Source organism: Oncorhynchus mykiss, chromosome 21 (genome assembly GCF_013265735.2).
Source record: "Oncorhynchus mykiss isolate Arlee chromosome 21, USDA_OmykA_1.1, whole genome shotgun sequence".
Classification (NCBI taxonomy): domain Eukaryota; kingdom Metazoa; phylum Chordata; class Actinopteri; order Salmoniformes; family Salmonidae; genus Oncorhynchus; species Oncorhynchus mykiss.
This window is the reverse complement of record NC_048585.1, coordinates 41,796,280-41,813,207: the sequence shown is the minus strand read 5'-3', so window position 1 is coordinate 41,813,207 and position 16,928 is coordinate 41,796,280. Positions and strand designations below refer to the sequence as shown.

Below are 16,928 nucleotides of genomic sequence, written 5' to 3'. Positions count from 1 at the left end.
ACTTGTGGTTATACTGACCCTCAGCAGGCCAAAGTCTCATGGAAGCTCACGCCAAGTCACGAAGGGTCAGTTCACATCTCCACAATCTGAAAAATGTCATCCCTGGGTGGTGTCAAAGCACCAACCTTTAGATTGACAGTCAAACACACTAACTGATTGCACGAGAGAGGCTTGTGTTGGCATTGACCCTCAGCACGGCCATTTAACAGGAATCTCATAACAGGTACAGGACGTCACATCGACATCATGGAGCACAACAAACTGAAAACTGTCGTCCCTGGGTGGGCTTGAACCACCAACCTTTAGATTAACAGTCTAACGCGCTAACCAATTGCGCCACAGATACTTGTGGTGTATTTAATCCTGACGCTAGATCGCTGGCCATTCGTGCTCTCATCCAACTGAACATGGAGTTTACGAAACAACAACACTTTGTTCCAATGGTTGTGTTAACGTGCATCGAAAGTGCAGCAACATTTTCAAGGAAGTAGCCCTGTAGTTTTCTAATGTTTGTTAGCTTTTTGAATGGCCTTAAAAGGGCAAAGATGTAGCGCAATGTTCGTCAGCGCAACATTATATTAAAAGGCATCTGGCAGGAGTAAATTCAGCCACAATCACAAATATATTATGATAAATATATATTTTAAACAACTGCATTTTCACAAATGTAATATATAATCGCCAAGCCCATTCAAAAATAATTAGGGGACTGACTCCGGAAGAATGATGAAGTGGCTAGTCACTTTCATGGCGTATAGGCATACATTTACACACAAACACACTGGACCAACATTGTCCTTCTCGCGAGATAAATATAAATAATATGTTTTTTCATACCAGATTGACATCATTTACGTTGTCATACTAGCCAGATTAATAAGAATAAATGATATGTTCCTTGGAGAACACAGAATGATCAAGCTATTGAGTAACAGAAGATCAGAGACCATTGACAGCCATTTTACCAGTAGGTATAGTAACTTGTCATCTTTCATGTTCAACAACACACCAATCACATGTTACAACAGGAAACACAGCAGGTCAAAAGCAAGCTTACTGTAAGGCCAGGAAGGTCTTCCATATCACTAGAAATAGAAATACAGCATCCCTGGGTGGGCTCAAATCACCAACTTTTAAATGAACAGTCTAACGCGCCAACAAATTGCACCACAGAGACTTGTGGTTATACTGACCCTCAGCAGGCCAAAGTCTCATGGAAGCTCACGCCAAGTCAGGCGTCAGTTCACATCTCCACAATCTGAAAAATGTCATCCCTGGGTGGTGTCAAAGCACCAACCTTTAGACTGACAGTCAAACACACTAACTGATTGCACGAGAGAGGCTTGTGTTGGCATTGACCCTCAGCACGGCAATTTAACAGGAATCTCATAACAGGTACAGGACGTCACATCGACATCATGGAGCACAACAAACTGAAAACTGTCGTCCCTGGGTGGGCTTGAACCACCAACCTTTAGATTAACAGTCTAACGCGCTAACCAATTGCGCCACAGAGACTTGTGGTGTATTTAATCCTGACGCTAGATCGCTGGCCATTCGTGCTCTCATCCAACTGAACATGGAGTTTACGAAACAACAACACTTTGTTCCAATGGTTGTGTTAACGTGCATCGAAAGTGCAGCAACATTTTCAAGGAAGTAGCCCTGTAGTTTTCTAATGTTTGTTAGCTTTTTGAATGGCCTTAAAAGGGCAAAGATGTAGCGCAATGTTCGTCAGCGCAACATTATATTAAAAGGCATCTGGCAGGAGTAAATTCAGCCACAATCACAAATATATTATGATAAATATATATTTTAAACAACTGCATTTTCACAAATGTAATATATAATCGCCAAGCCCATTCAAAAATAATTAGGGGACTGACTCCGGAAGAATGATGAAGTGGCTAGTCACTTTCATGGCGTATAGGCATACATTTACACACAAACACACTGGACCAACATTGTCCTTCTCGCGAGATAAATATAAATAATATGTTTTTTCATACCAGATTGACATCATTTACGTTGTCATACTAGCCAGATTAATAAGAATAAATGATATGTTCCTTGGAGAACACAGAATGATCAAGCTATTGAGTAACAGAAGATCAGAGACCATTGACAGCCATTTTACCAGTAGGTATAGTAACTTGTCATCTTTCATGTTCAACAACACACCAATCACATGTTACAACAGGAAACACAGCAGGTCAAAAGCAAGCTTACTGTAAGGCCAGGAAGGTCTTCCATATCACTAGAAATAGAAAGACAGCATCCCTGGGTGGGCTCAAATCACCAACTTTTAAATGAACAGTCTAACGCGCCAACAAATTGCACCACAGAGACTTGTGGTTATACTGACCCTCAGCAGGCCAAAGTCTCATGGAAGCTCACGCCAAGTCACGAAGGGTCAGTTCACATCTCCACAATCTGAAAAATGTCATCCCTGGGTGGTGTCAAAGCACCAACCTTTAGATTGACAGTCAAACACACTAACTGATTGCACGAGAGAGGCTTGTGTTGGCATTGACCCTCAGCACGGCAATTTAACAGGAATCTCATAACAGGTACAGGACGTCACATCGACATCATGGAGCACAACAAACTGAAAACTGTCGTCCCTGGGTGGGCTTGAACCACCAACCTTTAGATTAACAGTCTAACGCGCTGACCAATTGCGCCACAGAGACTTGTGGTGTATTTAATCCTGACGCTAGATCGCTGGCCATTCGTGCTCTCATCCAACTGAACATGGAGTTTACGAAACAACAACACTTTGTTCCAATGGTTGTGTTAACGTGCATCGAAAGTGCAGCAACATTTTCAAGGAAGTAGCCCTGTAGTTTTCTAATGTTTGTTAGCTGTTTGAATGGCCTTAAAAGGGCAAAGATGTAGCGCAATGTTCGTCAGCGCAACATTATATTAAAAGGCATCTGGCAGGAGTAAATTCAGCCACAATCACAAATATATTATGATAAATATATATTTTAAACAACTGCATTTTCACAAATGTAATATATAATCGCCAAGCCCATTCAAAAATAATTAGGGGACTGACTCCGGAAGAATGATGAAGTGGCTAGTCACTTTCATGGCGTATAGGCATACATTTACACACAAACACACTGGACCAACATTGTCCTTCTCGCGAGATAAATATAAATAATATGTTTTTTCATACCAGATTGACATCATTTACGTTGTCATACTAGCCAGATTAATAAGAATAAATGATATGTTCCTTGGAGAACACAGAATGATCAAGCTATTGAGTAACAGAAGATCAGAGACCATTGACAGCCATTTTACCAGTAGGTATAGTAACTTGTCATCTTTCATGTTCAACAACACACCAATCACATGTTACAACAGGAAACACAGCAGGTCAAAAGCAAGCTTACTGTAAGGCCAGGAAGGTCTTCCATATCACTAGAAATAGAAATACAGCATCCCTGGGTGGGCTCAAATCACCAACTTTTAAATGAACAGTCTAACGCGCCAACAAATTGCACCACAGAGACTTGTGGTTATACTGACCCTCAGCAGGCCAAAGTCTCATGGAAGCTCACGCCAAGTCAGGCGTCAGTTCACATCTCCACAATCTGAAAAATGTCATCCCTGGGTGGTGTCAAAGCACCAACCTTTAGACTGACAGTCAAACACACTAACTGATTGCACGAGAGAGGCTTGTGTTGGCATTGACCCTCAGCACGGCAATTTAACAGGAATCTCATAACAGGTACAGGACGTCACATCGACATCATGGAGCACAACAAACTGAAAACTGTCGTCCCTGGGTGGGCTTGAACCACCAACCTTTAGATTAACAGTCTAACGCGCTAACCAATTGCGCCACAGAGACTTGTGGTGTATTTAATCCTGACGCTAGATCGCTGGCCATTCGTGCTCTCATCCAACTGAACATGGAGTTTACGAAACAACAACACTTTGTTCCAATGGTTGTGTTAACGTGCATCAAAAGTGCAGCAACATTTTCAAGGAAGTAGCCCTGTAGTTTTCTAATGTTTGTTAGCTTTTTGAATGGCCTTAAAAGGGCAAAGATGTAGCGCAATGTTCGTCAGCGCAACATTATATTAAAAGGCATCTGGCAGGAGTAAATTCAGCCACAATCACAAATATATTATGATAAATATATATTTTAAACAACTGCATTTTCACAAATGTAATATATAATCGCCAAGCCCATTCAAAAATAATTAGGGGACTGACTCCGGAAGAATGATGAAGTGGCTAGTCACTTTTATGGCGTATAGGCATACATTTACACACAAACACACTGGACCAACATTGTCCTTCTCGCGAGATAAATATAAATAATATGTTTTTTCATACCAGATTGACATCATTTACGTTGTCATACTAGCCAGATTAATAAGAATAAATGATATGTTCCTTGGAGAACACAGAATGATCAAGCTATTGAGTAACAGAAGATCAGAGACCATTGACAGCCATTTTACCAGTAGGTATAGTAACTTGTCATCTTTCATGTTCAACAACACACCAATCACATGTTACAACAGGAAACACAGCAGGTCAAAAGCAAGCTTACTGTAAGGCCAGGAAGGTCTTCCATATCACTAGAAATAGAAAGACAGCATCCCTGGGTGGGCTCAAATCACCAACTTTTAAATGAACAGTCTAACGCGCCAACAAATTGCACCACAGAGACTTGTGGTTATACTGACCCTCAGCAGGCCAAAGTCTCATGGAAGCTCACGCCAAGTCAGACGTCAGTTCACATCTCCACAATCTGAAAAATGTCATTCCTGGGTGGTGTCAAAGCACCAACCTTTAGACTGACAGTCAAACACACTAACTGATTGCACGAGAGAGGCTTGTGTTGGCATTGACCCTCAGCACGGCAATTTAACAGGAATCTCATAACAGGTACAGGACGTCACATCGACATCATGGAGCACAACAAACTGAAAACTGTCGTCCCTGGGTGGGCTTGAACCACCAACCTTTAGATTAACAGTCTAACGCGCTAACCAATTGCGCCACAGAGAGTTGTGGTGTATTTAATCCTGACGCTAGATCGCTGGCCATTCGTGCTCTCATCCAACTGAACATGGAGTTTACGAAACAACAACACTTTGTTCCAATGGTTGTGTTAACGTGCATCGAAAGTGCAGCAACATTTTCAAGGAAGTAGCCCTGTAGTTTTCTAATGTTTGTTAGCTTTTTGAATGGCCTTAAAAGGGCAAAGATGTAGCGCAATGTTCGTCAGCGCAACATTTTATTAAAAGGCATCTGGCAGGAGTAAATTCAGCCACAATCACAAATATATTATGATAAATATATATTTTAAACAACTGCATTTTCACAAATGTAATATATAATCGCCAAGCCCATTCAAAAATAATTAGGGGACTGACTCCGGAAGAATGATGAAGTGGCTAGTCACTTTCATGGCGTATAGGCATACATTTACACACAAACACACTGGACCAACATTGTCCTTCTCGCGAGATAAATATAAATAATATGTTTTTTCATACCAGATTGACATCATTTACGTTGTCATACTAGCCAGATTAATAAGAATAAATGATATGTTCCTTGGAGAACACAGAATGATCAAGCTATTGAGTAACAGAAGATCAGAGACCATTGACAGCCATTTTACCAGTAGGTATAGTAACTTGTCATCTTTCATGTTCAACAACACACCAATCACATGTTACAACAGGAAACACAGCAGGTCAAAAGCAAGCTTACTGTAAGGCCAGGAAGGTCTTCCATATCACTAGAAATAGAAAGACAGCATCCCTGGGTGGGCTCAAATCACCAACTTTTAAATGAACAGTCTAACGCGCCAACAAATTGCACCACAGAGACTTGTGGTTATACTGACCCTCAGCAGGCCAAAGTCTCATGGAAGCTCACGCCAAGTCACGAAGGGTCAGTTCACATCTCCACAATCTGAAAAATGTCATCCCTGGGTGGTGTCAAAGCACCAACCTTTAGATTGACAGTCAAACACACTAACTGATTGCACGAGAGAGGCTTGTGTTGGCATTGACCCTCAGCACGGCAATTTAACAGGAATCTCATAACAGGTACAGGACGTCACATCGACATCATGGAGCACAACAAACTGAAAACTGTCGTCCCTGGGTAGGCTCAAACCACCAACCTTTAGATTAACAGCCTAACACGTTAACCAATTGCGCCACAGAGACTTGTGATGTATTTAATACTGACGCTAGATCGCTGGCCATTTGTACTCTCATCCAACTGAACATGGAGTTTACGAAACAACAACACTTTGTTCCAATGGTTGTGTTAACGTGCATCGAAAGTGCAGCAACATTTTCAAGGAAGTAGCCCTGTAGTCTTCTAATGTTTGTTAGCTGTTTGAATGGCCTTAAAAGGGCAAAGATGTAGCGCAATGTTCGTCAGCGCAACATTATATTAAAAGGCATCTGGCAGGAGTAAATTCAGCCACAATCACAAATATATTATGATAAATATATATTTTAAACAACTGCATTTTCACAAATGTAATATTTAATCGCCAAGCCCATTCAAAAATAATTAGGGGACTGACTCCGGAAGAATGATGAAGTGGCTAGTCACTTTCAAGGCGTATAGGCATACATTTACACACAAACACACTGGACCAACATTGTCCTTCTCGCGAGATAAATATAAATAATACGTTTTTTCATACCAGATTGACATCATTTACATTGTCATACTAGCCAGATGAATAAGAATAAATTATATGTTCCTTGGAGAACACAGAATGATCAAGCTATTGAATAACAGAAGATCAGAGACCATTGACAGCCATTTTACCAGTAGGTATAGTAACTTGTCATCTTTCACGTTCAACAACACACCAATCACATGTTACAACAGGAAACACAGCAGGTCAAAAGCAAGCTTACTGTAAGGCCAGGAAGGTCTTCCATATCACTAGAAATAGAAAGACAGCATCCCTGGGTGGGCTCAAATCACCAACTTTTAAATGAACAGTCTAACAAATTGCACCACAGAGACTTGTGGTTATACTGACCCTCAGCAGGCCAAAGTCTCATGGAAGCTCACGCCAAGTCACGAAGGGTCAGTTCACATCTCCACAATCTGAAAAATGTCATCCCTGGGTGGTGTCAAAGCACCAACCTTTAGATTGACAGTCAAACACACTAACTGATTGCACGAGAGAGGCTTGTGTTGGCATTGACCCTCAGCACGGCAATTTAACAGGAATCTCATAACAGGTACAGGACGTCACATCGACATCATGGAGCACAACAAACTGAAAACTGTCGTCCCTGGGTAGGCTCAAACCACCAACCTTTAGATTAACAGCCTAACGCGCTAACCAATTGCGCCACAGAGACTTGTGATGTATTTAATACTGACGCTAGATCGCTGGCCATTTGTACTCTCATCCAACTGAACATGGAGTTTACGAAACAACAACACTTTGTTCCAATGGTTGTGTTAACGTGCATCGAAAGTGCAGCAACATTTTCAAGGAAGTAGCCCTGTAGTTTTCTAATGTTTGTTAGCTGTTTGAATGGCCTTAAAAGGGCAAAGATGTAGCGCAATGTTCGTCAGCGCAACATTATATTAAAAGGCATCTGGCAGGAGTAAATTCAGCCACAATCCCAAATATATTATGATAAATATATATTTTAAACAACTGCATTTTCACAAATGTAATACATAATCGCCAAGCTCATTCAAAAATAATTAGGGGACTGACTCCGGAAGAATGATGAAATGGCTAGTCACTTTCATGGCGTATAGGCATACATTTACACACAAACACACTGGACCAACATTGTCCTTCTCGCGAGATAAATATAAATAATACGTTTTTTCATACCAGATTGACATCATTTACGTTGTCATACTAGCCAGATGAATAAGAATAAATGATATGTTCCTTGGAGAACACAGAATGATCAAGCTATTGAGTAACAGAAGATCAGAGACCATTGACAGCCATTTTACCAGTAGGTATAGTAAGTTGTCATCTTTCATGTTCAACAACACACCAATCACATGTTACAACAGGAAACACAGCAGGTCAAAAGCAAGCTTACTGTAAGGCCAGGAAGGTCTTCCATATCACTAGAAATAGAAAGACAGCATCCCTGGGTGGGCTCAAATCACCAACTTTTAAATGAACAGTCTAACGCGCCAACAAATTGCACCACAGAGACTTGTGGTTATACTGACCCTCAGCAGGCCAAAGTCTCATGGAAGCTCACGCCAAGTGAGGAAGGGGGACTTCACAATCTGAAAAATGTCATCCCTGGGTGGTGTCAAAGCACCAACCTTTAGATTGACAGTCAAACACACTAACTGATTGCACGAGAGAGGCTTGTGTTGGCATTGACCCTCAGCACGGCAATTTAACAGGAATCTCATAACAGGTACAGGACGTCACATCGACATCATGGAGCACAACAAACTGAAAACTGTCGTCCCTGGGTAGGCTCAAACCACCAACCTTTAGATTAACAGCCTAACGCGCTAACCAATTGCGCCACAGAGACTTGTGATGTATTTAATACTGACGCTAGATCGCTGGCCATTTGTACTCTCATCCAACTGAACATGGAGTTTACGAAACAACAACACTTTGTTCCAATGGTTGTGTTAACGTGCATCGAAAGTGCAGCAACATTTTCAAGGAAGTAGCCCTGTAGTCTTCTAATGTTTGTTAGCTGTTTGAATGGCCTTAAAAGGGCAAAGATGTAGCGCAATGTTCGTCAGCGCAACATTATATTAAAAGGCATCTGGCAGGAGTAAATTCAGCCACAATCACAAATATATTATGATAAATATATATTTTAAACAACTGCATTTTCACAAATGTAATATTTAATCGCCAAGCCCATTCAAAAATAATTAGGGGACTGACTCCGGAAGAATGATGAAGTGGCTAGTCACTTTCAAGGCGTATAGGCATACATTTACACACAAACACACTGGACCAACATTGTCCTTCTCGCGAGATAAATATAAATAATAAGTTTTTTCATACCAGATTGACATCATTTACATTGTCATACTAGCCAGATGAATAAGAATAAATTATATGTTCCTTGGAGAACACAGAATGATCAAGATATTGAGTAACAGAAGATCAGAGACCATTGACAGCCATTTTAAGAGTAGGTATAGTAACTTGTCATCTTTCACGTTCAACAACACACCAATCACATGTTACAACAGGAAACACAGCAGGTCAAAAGCAAGCTTACTGTAAGGCCAGGAAGGTCTTCCATATCACTAGAAATAGAAAGACAGCATCCCTGGGTGGGCTCAAATAACCAACTTTTAAATGAACAGTCTAACGCGCCAACAAATTGCACCACAGAGACTTGTGGTTATACTGACCCTCAGCAGGCCAAAGTCTCATGGAAGCTCACGCCAAGTCACGAAGGGTCAGTTCACATCTCCACAATCTGAAAAATGTCATCCCTGGGTGGTGTCAAAGCACCAACCTTTAGACTGACAGTCAAACACACTAACTGATTGCACGAGAGAGGCTTGTGTTGGCATTGACCCTCAGCACGGCAATTTAACAGGAATCTCATAACAGGTACAGGACGTCACATCGACATCATGGAGCACAACAAACTGAAAACTGTCGTCCCTGGGTGGGCTTGAACCACCAACCTTTAGATTAACAGCCTAACGCGCTAACCAATTGCGCCACAGAGACTTGTGGTGTATTTAATCCTGACGCTAGATCGCTGGCCATTCGTGCTCTCATCCAACTGAACATGGAGTTTACGAAACAACAACACTTTGTTCCAATGGTTGTGTTAACGTGCATCGAAAGTGCAGCAACATTTTCAAGGAAGTAGCCCTGTAGTTTTCTAATGTTTGTTAGCTTTTTGAATGGCCTTAAAAGGGCAAAGATGTAGCGCAATGTTCGTCAGCGCAACATTATATTAAAAGGCATCTGGCAGGAGTAAATTCAGCCACAATCACAAATATATTATGATAAATATATATTTTAAACAACTGCATTTTCACAAATGTAATATATAATCGCCAAGCCCATTCAAAAATAATTAGGGGACTGACTCCGGAAGAATGATGAAGTGGCTAGTCACTTTCATGGCGTATAGGCATACATTTACACACAAACACACTGGACCAACATTGTCCTTCTCGCGAGATAAATATAAATAATATGTTTTTTCATACCAGATTGACATCATTTACGTTGTCATACTAGCCAGATTAATAAGAATAAATGATATGTTCCTTGGAGAACACAGAATGATCAAGCTATTGAGTAACAGAAGATCAGAGACCATTGACAGCCATTTTACCAGTAGGTATAGTAACTTGTCATCTTTCATGTTCAACAACACACCAATCACATGTTACAACAGGAAACACAGCAGGTCAAAAGCAAGCTTACTGTAAGGCCAGGAAGGTCTTCCATATCACTAGAAATAGAAAGACAGCATCCCTGGGTGGGCTCAAATCACCAACTTTTAAATGAACAGTCTAACGCGCCAACAAATTGCACCACAGAGACTTGTGGTTATACTGACCCTCAGCAGGCCAAAGTCTCATGGAAGCTCACGCCAAGTCAGGCGTCAGTTCACATCTCCACAATCTGAAAAATGTCATCCCTGGGTGGTGTCAAAGCACCTTTAAATTGACAGTCAAACACGCTAACTGATTGCACGAGAGAGGCTTGTGTTGGCATTGACCCTCAGCACGGCAATTAAACAGGAATCTCATAACAGGTACAGGACGTCACATCGACATCATGGAGCACAACAAACTGAAAACTGTCATCCCTGGGTGGGCTTGAACCACCAACCTTTAGATTAACAGTCTAACGCGCTAACCAATTGCGCCACAGAGACTTGTGGTGTATTTAATCCTGATGCTAGATCGCTGGCCATTCGTGCTCTCATCCAACTGAACATGGAGTTTACGAAACAACAACACTTTGTTCCAATGGTTGTGTTAACGTGCATCGAAAGTGCAGCAACATTTTCAAGGAAGTAGCCCTGTAGTTTTCTAATGTTTGTTAGCTTTTTGAATGGCCTTAAAAGGGCAAAGATGTAGCGCAATGTTCGTCAGCGCAACATTATATTAAAAGGCATCTGGCAGGAGTAAATTCAGCCACAATCACAAATATATTATGATAAATATATATTTTAAACAACTGCATTTTCACAAATGTAATATATAATCGCCAAGCCCATTCAAAAATAATTAGGGGACTGACTCCGGAAGAATGATGAAGTGGCTAGTCACTTTCATGGCGTATAGGCATACATTTACACACAAACACACTGGACCAACATTGTCCTTCTCGCGAGATAAATATAAATAATATGTTTTTTCATACCAGATTGACATCATTTACGTTGTCATACTAGCCAGATGAATAAGAATAAATGATATGTTCCTTGGAGAACACAGAATGATCAAGCTATTGAGTAACAGAAGATCAGAGACCATTGACAGACATTTTACCAGTAGGTATAGTAACTTGTCATCTTTCATGTTCAACAACACACCAATCACATGTTACAACAGGAAACACAGCAGGTCAAAAGCAAGCTTACTGTAAGGCCAGGAAGGTCTTCCATATCACTAGAAATAGAAAGACAGCATCCCTGGGTGGGCTCAAATCACCAACTTTTAAATGAACAGTCTAACGCGCCAACAATTGCACCACAGAGACTTGTGGTTATACTGACCCTCAGCAGGCCAAAGTCTCATGGAAGCTCACGCCAAGTCAGGCGTCAGTTCACATCTCCACAATCTGAAAAATGTCATCCCTGGGTGGTGTCAAAGCACCAACCTTTAGACTGACAGTCAAACACACTAACTGATTGCACGAGAGAGGCTTGTGTTGGCATTGACCCTCAGCACGGCAATTTAACAGGAATCTCATAACAGGTACAGGACGTCACATCGACATCATGGAGCACAACAAACTGAAAACTGTCGTCCCTGGGTGGGCTTGAACCACCAACCTTTAGATTAACAGCCTAACGCGCTAACCAATTGCGCCACAGAGACTTGTGGTGTATTTAATCCTGACGCTAGATCGCTGGCCATTCGTGCTCTCATCCAACTGAACATGGAGTTTACGAAACAACAACACTTTGTTCCAATGGTTGTGTTAACGTGCATCGAAAGTGCAGCAACATTTTCAAGGAAGTAGCCCTGTAGTTTTCTAATGTTTGTTAGCTTTTTGAATGGCCTTAAAAGGGCAAAGATGTAGCGCAATGTTCGTCAGCGCAACATTATATTAAAAGGCATCTGGCAGGAGTAAATTCAGCCACAATCACAAATATATTATGATAAATATATATTTTAAACAACTGCATTTTCACAAATGTAATATATAATCGCCAAGCCCATTCAAAAATAATTAGGGGACTGACTCCGGAAGAATGATGAAGTGGCTAGTCACTTTCATGGCGTATAGGCATACATTTACACACAAACACACTGGACCAACATTGTCCTTCTCGCGAGATAAATATAAATAATATGTTTTTTCATACCAGATTGACATCATTTACGTTGTCATACTAGCCAGATTAATAAGAATAAATGATATGTTCCTTGGAGAACACAGAATGATCAAGCTATTGAGTAACAGAAGATCAGAGACCATTGACAGCCATTTTACCAGTAGGTATAGTAACTTGTCATCTTTCATGTTCAACAACACACCAATCACATGTTACAACAGGAAACACAGCAGGTCAAAAGCAAGCTTACTGTAAGGCCAGGAAGGTCTTCCATATCACTAGAAATAGAAAGACAGCATCCCTGGGTGGGCTCAAATCACCAACTTTTAAATGAACAGTCTAACGCGCCAACAAATTGCACCACAGAGACTTGTGGTTATACTGACCCTCAGCAGGCCAAAGTCTCATGGAAGCTCACGCCAAGTCAGGCGTCAGTTCACATCTCCACAATCTGAAAAATGTCATCCCTGGGTGGTGTCAAAGCACCTTTAAATTGACAGTCAAACACGCTAACTGATTGCACGAGAGAGGCTTGTGTTGGCATTGACCCTCAGCACGGCAATTTAACAGGAATCTCATAACAGGTACAGGACGTCACATCGACATCATGGAGCACAACAAACTGAAAACTGTCATCCCTGGGTGGGCTTGAACCACCAACCTTTAGATTAACAGTCTAACGCGCTAACCAATTGCGCCACAGAGACTTGTGGTGTATTTAATCCTGATGCTAGATCGCTGGCCATTCGTGCTCTCATCCAACTGAACATGGAGTTTACGAAACAACAACACTTTGTTCCAATGGTTGTGTTAACGTGCATCGAAAGTGCAGCAACATTTTCAAGGAAGTAGCCCTGTAGTTTTCTAATGTTTGTTAGCTTTTTGAATGGCCTTAAAAGGGCAAAGATGTAGCGCAATGTTCGTCAGCGCAACATTATATTAAAAGGCATCTGGCAGGAGTAAATTCAGCCACAATCACAAATATATTATGATAAATATATATTTTAAACAACTGCATTTTCACAAATGTAATATATAATCGCCAAGCCCATTCAAAAATAATTAGGGGACTGACTCCGGAAGAATGATGAAGTGGCTAGTCACTTTCATGGCGTATAGGCATACATTTACACACAAACACACTGGACCAACATTGTCCTTCTCGCGAGATAAATATAAATAATATGTTTTTTCATACCAGATTGACATCATTTACGTTGTCATACTAGCCAGATGAATAAGAATAAATGATATGTTCCTTGGAGAACACAGAATGATCAAGCTATTGAGTAACAGAAGATCAGAGACCATTGACAGACATTTTACCAGTAGGTATAGTAACTTGTCATCTTTCATGTTCAACAACACACCAATCACATGTTACAACAGGAAACACAGCAGGTCAAAAGCAAGCTTACTGTAAGGCCAGGAAGGTCTTCCATATCACTAGAAATAGAAAGACAGCATCCCTGGGTGGGCTCAAATCACCAACTTTTAAATGAACAGTCTAACGCGCCAACAATTGCACCACAGAGACTTGTGGTTATACTGACCCTCAGCAGGCCAAAGTCTCATGGAAGCTCACGCCAAGTCAGGCGTCAGTTCACATCTCCACAATCTGAAAAATGTCATCCCTGGGTGGTGTCAAAGCACCAACCTTTAGACTGACAGTCAAACACACTAACTGATTGCACGAGAGAGGCTTGTGTTGGCATTGACCCTCAGCACGGCAATTTAACAGGAATCTCATAACAGGTACAGGACGTCACATCGACATCATGGAGCACAACAAACTGAAAACTGTCGTCCCTGGGTGGGCTTGAACCACCAACCTTTAGATTAACAGTCTAACGCGCTAACCAATTGCGCCACATAGACTTGTGGTGTATTTAATCCTGACGCTAGATCGCTGGCCATTCGTGCTCTCATCCAACTGAACATGGAGTTTACGAAACAACAACACTTTGTTCCAATGGTTGTGTTAACGTGCATCGAAAGTGCAGCAACATTTTCAAGGAAGTAGCCCTGTAGTTTTCTAATGTTTGTTAGCTTTTTGAATGGCCTTAAAAGGGCAAAGATGTAGCGCAATGTTCGTCAGCGCAACATTATATTAAAAGGCATCTGGCAGGAGTAAATTTAGCCACAATCACAAATATATTATGATAAATATATATTTTAAACAACTGCATTTTCACAAATGTAATATATAATCGCCAAGCCCATTCAAAAATAATTAGGGGACTGACTCTGGAAGAATGATGAAGTGGCTAGTCACTTTCATGGCGTATAGGCATACATTTACACACAAACACACTGGACCAACATTGTCCTTCTCGCGAGATAAATATAAATAATATGTTTTTTCATACCAGATTGACATAATTTACGTTGTCATACTAGCCAGATGAATAAGAATAAATTATATGTTCCTTGGAGAACACAGAATGATCAAGCTATTGAGTAACAGAAGATCAGAGACCATTGACAGCCATTTTACCAGTAGGTATAGTAACTTGTCATCTTTCATGTTCAACAACACACCAATCACATGTTACAACAGGAAACACAGCAGGTCAAAAGCAAGCTTACTGTAAGGCCAGGAAGGTCTTCCATATCACTAGAAATAGAAAGACAGCATCCCTGGGTGGGCTCAAATCACCAACTTTTAAATGAACAGTCTAACGCGCCAACAAATTGCACCACAGAGACTTGTGGTTATACTGACCCTCAGCAGGCCAAAGTCTCATGGAAGCTCACGCCAAGTCACGAAGGGTCAGTTCACATCTCCACAATCTGAAAAATGTCATCCCTGGGTGGTGTCAAAGCACCAACCTTTAGATTGACAGTCAAACACACTAACTGATTGCACGAGAGAGGCTTGTGTTGGCATTGACCCTCAGCACGGCAATTTAACAGGAATCTCATAACAGGTACAGGACGTCACATCGACATCATGGAGCACAACAAACTGAAAACTGTCGTCCCTGGGTGGGCTTGAACCACCAACCTTTAGATTAACAGTCTAACGCGCTAACCAATTGCGCCACAGAGACTTATAGTGTATTTAATCCTGACGCTAGATCGCTGGCCATTCGTGCTCTCATCCAACTGAACATGGAGTTTACGAAACAACAACACTTTGTTCCAATGGTTGTGTTAACGTGCATCGAAAGTGCAGCAACATTTTCAAGGAAGTAGCCCTGTAGTTTTCTAATGTTTGTTAGCTTTTTGAATGGCCTTAAAAGGGCAAAGATGTAGCGCAATGTTCGTCAGCGCAACATTATATTAAAAGGCATCTGGCAGGAGTAAATTCAGCCACAATCACAAATATATTATGATAAATATATATTTTAAACAACTGCATTTTCACAAATGTAATATATAATCGCCAAGCCCATTCAAAAATAATTAGGGGACTGACTCCGGAAGAATGATGAAGTGGCTAGTCACTTTCATGGCGTATAGGCATACATTTACACACAAACACACTGGACCAACATTGTCCTTCTCGCGAGATAAATATAAATAATATGTTTTTTCATACCAGATTGACATCATTTACGTTGTCATACTAGCCAGATTAATAAGAATAAATGATATGTTCCTTGGAGAACACAGAATGATCAAGCTATTGAGTAACAGAAGATCAGAGACCATTGACAGCCATTTTACCAGTAGGTATAGTAACTTGTCATCTTTCATGTTCAACAACACACCAATCACATGTTACAACAGGAAACACAGCAGGTCAAAAGCAAGCTTACTGTAAGGCCAGGAAGGTCTTCCATATCACTAGAAATAGAAAGACAGCATCCCTGGGTGGGCTCAAATCACCAACTTTTAAATGAACAGTCTAACGCGCCAACAAATTGCACCACAGAGACTTGTGGTTATACTGACCCTCAGCAGGCCAAAGTCTCATGGAAGCTCACGCCAAGTCACGAAGGGTCAGTTCACATCTCCACAATCTGAAAAATGTCATCCCTGGGTGGTGTCAAAGCACCAACCTTTAGATTGACAGTCAAACACACTAACTGATTGCACGAGAGAGGCTTGTGTTGGCATTGACCCTCAGCACGGCAATTTAACAGGAATCTCATAACAGGTACAGGACGTCACATCGACATCATGGAGCACAACAAACTCAAAACTGTCGTCCCTGGGTGGGCTTGAACCACCAACCTTTAGATTAACAGTCTAACACGCTAACCAATTGCGCCACAGAGACTTGTGGTGTATTTAATCCTGACGCTAGATCGCTGGCCATTCGTGCTCTCATCCAACTGAACATGGAGTTTACGAAACAACAACACTTTGTTCCAATGGTTGTGTTAACGTGCATCGAAAGTGCAGCAACATTTTCAAGGAAGTAGCCCTGTAGTTTTCTAATGTTTGTTAGCTTTTTGA

The 16,928-nt window shown here is 41.1% G+C and overlaps 12 non-coding genes across 12 annotated transcripts; all 12 read right to left on the bottom strand.

Annotated features, from left to right (window-relative positions):
- Positions 1-272: 272 nt before the first annotated feature.
- trnan-guu lies at positions 273-346 on the bottom strand. The gene has a single exon. It is a non-coding gene; the product is annotated as a tRNA-Asn (tRNA).
- Positions 347-1,444: 1,098 nt separating this feature from the next.
- Positions 1,445-1,518, bottom strand: trnan-guu. The gene has a single exon. It is a non-coding gene; the product is annotated as a tRNA-Asn (tRNA).
- A 1,101-nt stretch (positions 1,519-2,619) lies between these two features.
- trnan-guu lies at positions 2,620-2,693 on the bottom strand. Its single transcript has one exon. It is a non-coding gene; the product is annotated as a tRNA-Asn (tRNA).
- Positions 2,694-3,791: 1,098 nt separating this feature from the next.
- Positions 3,792-3,865, bottom strand: trnan-guu. The gene has a single exon. It is a non-coding gene; the product is annotated as a tRNA-Asn (tRNA).
- Positions 3,866-4,963: 1,098 nt separating this feature from the next.
- On the bottom strand, positions 4,964-5,037 carry trnan-guu. The gene has a single exon. It is a non-coding gene; the product is annotated as a tRNA-Asn (tRNA).
- Positions 5,038-9,647: 4,610 nt separating this feature from the next.
- trnan-guu lies at positions 9,648-9,721 on the bottom strand. The gene has a single exon. It is a non-coding gene; the product is annotated as a tRNA-Asn (tRNA).
- Positions 9,722-10,815: 1,094 nt separating this feature from the next.
- Positions 10,816-10,889, bottom strand: trnan-guu. Its single transcript has one exon. It is a non-coding gene; the product is annotated as a tRNA-Asn (tRNA).
- A 1,097-nt stretch (positions 10,890-11,986) lies between these two features.
- On the bottom strand, positions 11,987-12,060 carry trnan-guu. The gene has a single exon. It is a non-coding gene; the product is annotated as a tRNA-Asn (tRNA).
- A 1,094-nt stretch (positions 12,061-13,154) lies between these two features.
- trnan-guu lies at positions 13,155-13,228 on the bottom strand. Its single transcript has one exon. It is a non-coding gene; the product is annotated as a tRNA-Asn (tRNA).
- A 1,097-nt stretch (positions 13,229-14,325) lies between these two features.
- On the bottom strand, positions 14,326-14,399 carry trnan-guu. Its single transcript has one exon. It is a non-coding gene; the product is annotated as a tRNA-Asn (tRNA).
- Positions 14,400-15,500: 1,101 nt separating this feature from the next.
- trnan-guu lies at positions 15,501-15,574 on the bottom strand. The gene has a single exon. It is a non-coding gene; the product is annotated as a tRNA-Asn (tRNA).
- A 1,101-nt stretch (positions 15,575-16,675) lies between these two features.
- trnan-guu lies at positions 16,676-16,749 on the bottom strand. Its single transcript has one exon. It is a non-coding gene; the product is annotated as a tRNA-Asn (tRNA).
- Between the last annotated feature and the right edge of the window lie 179 nt (positions 16,750-16,928).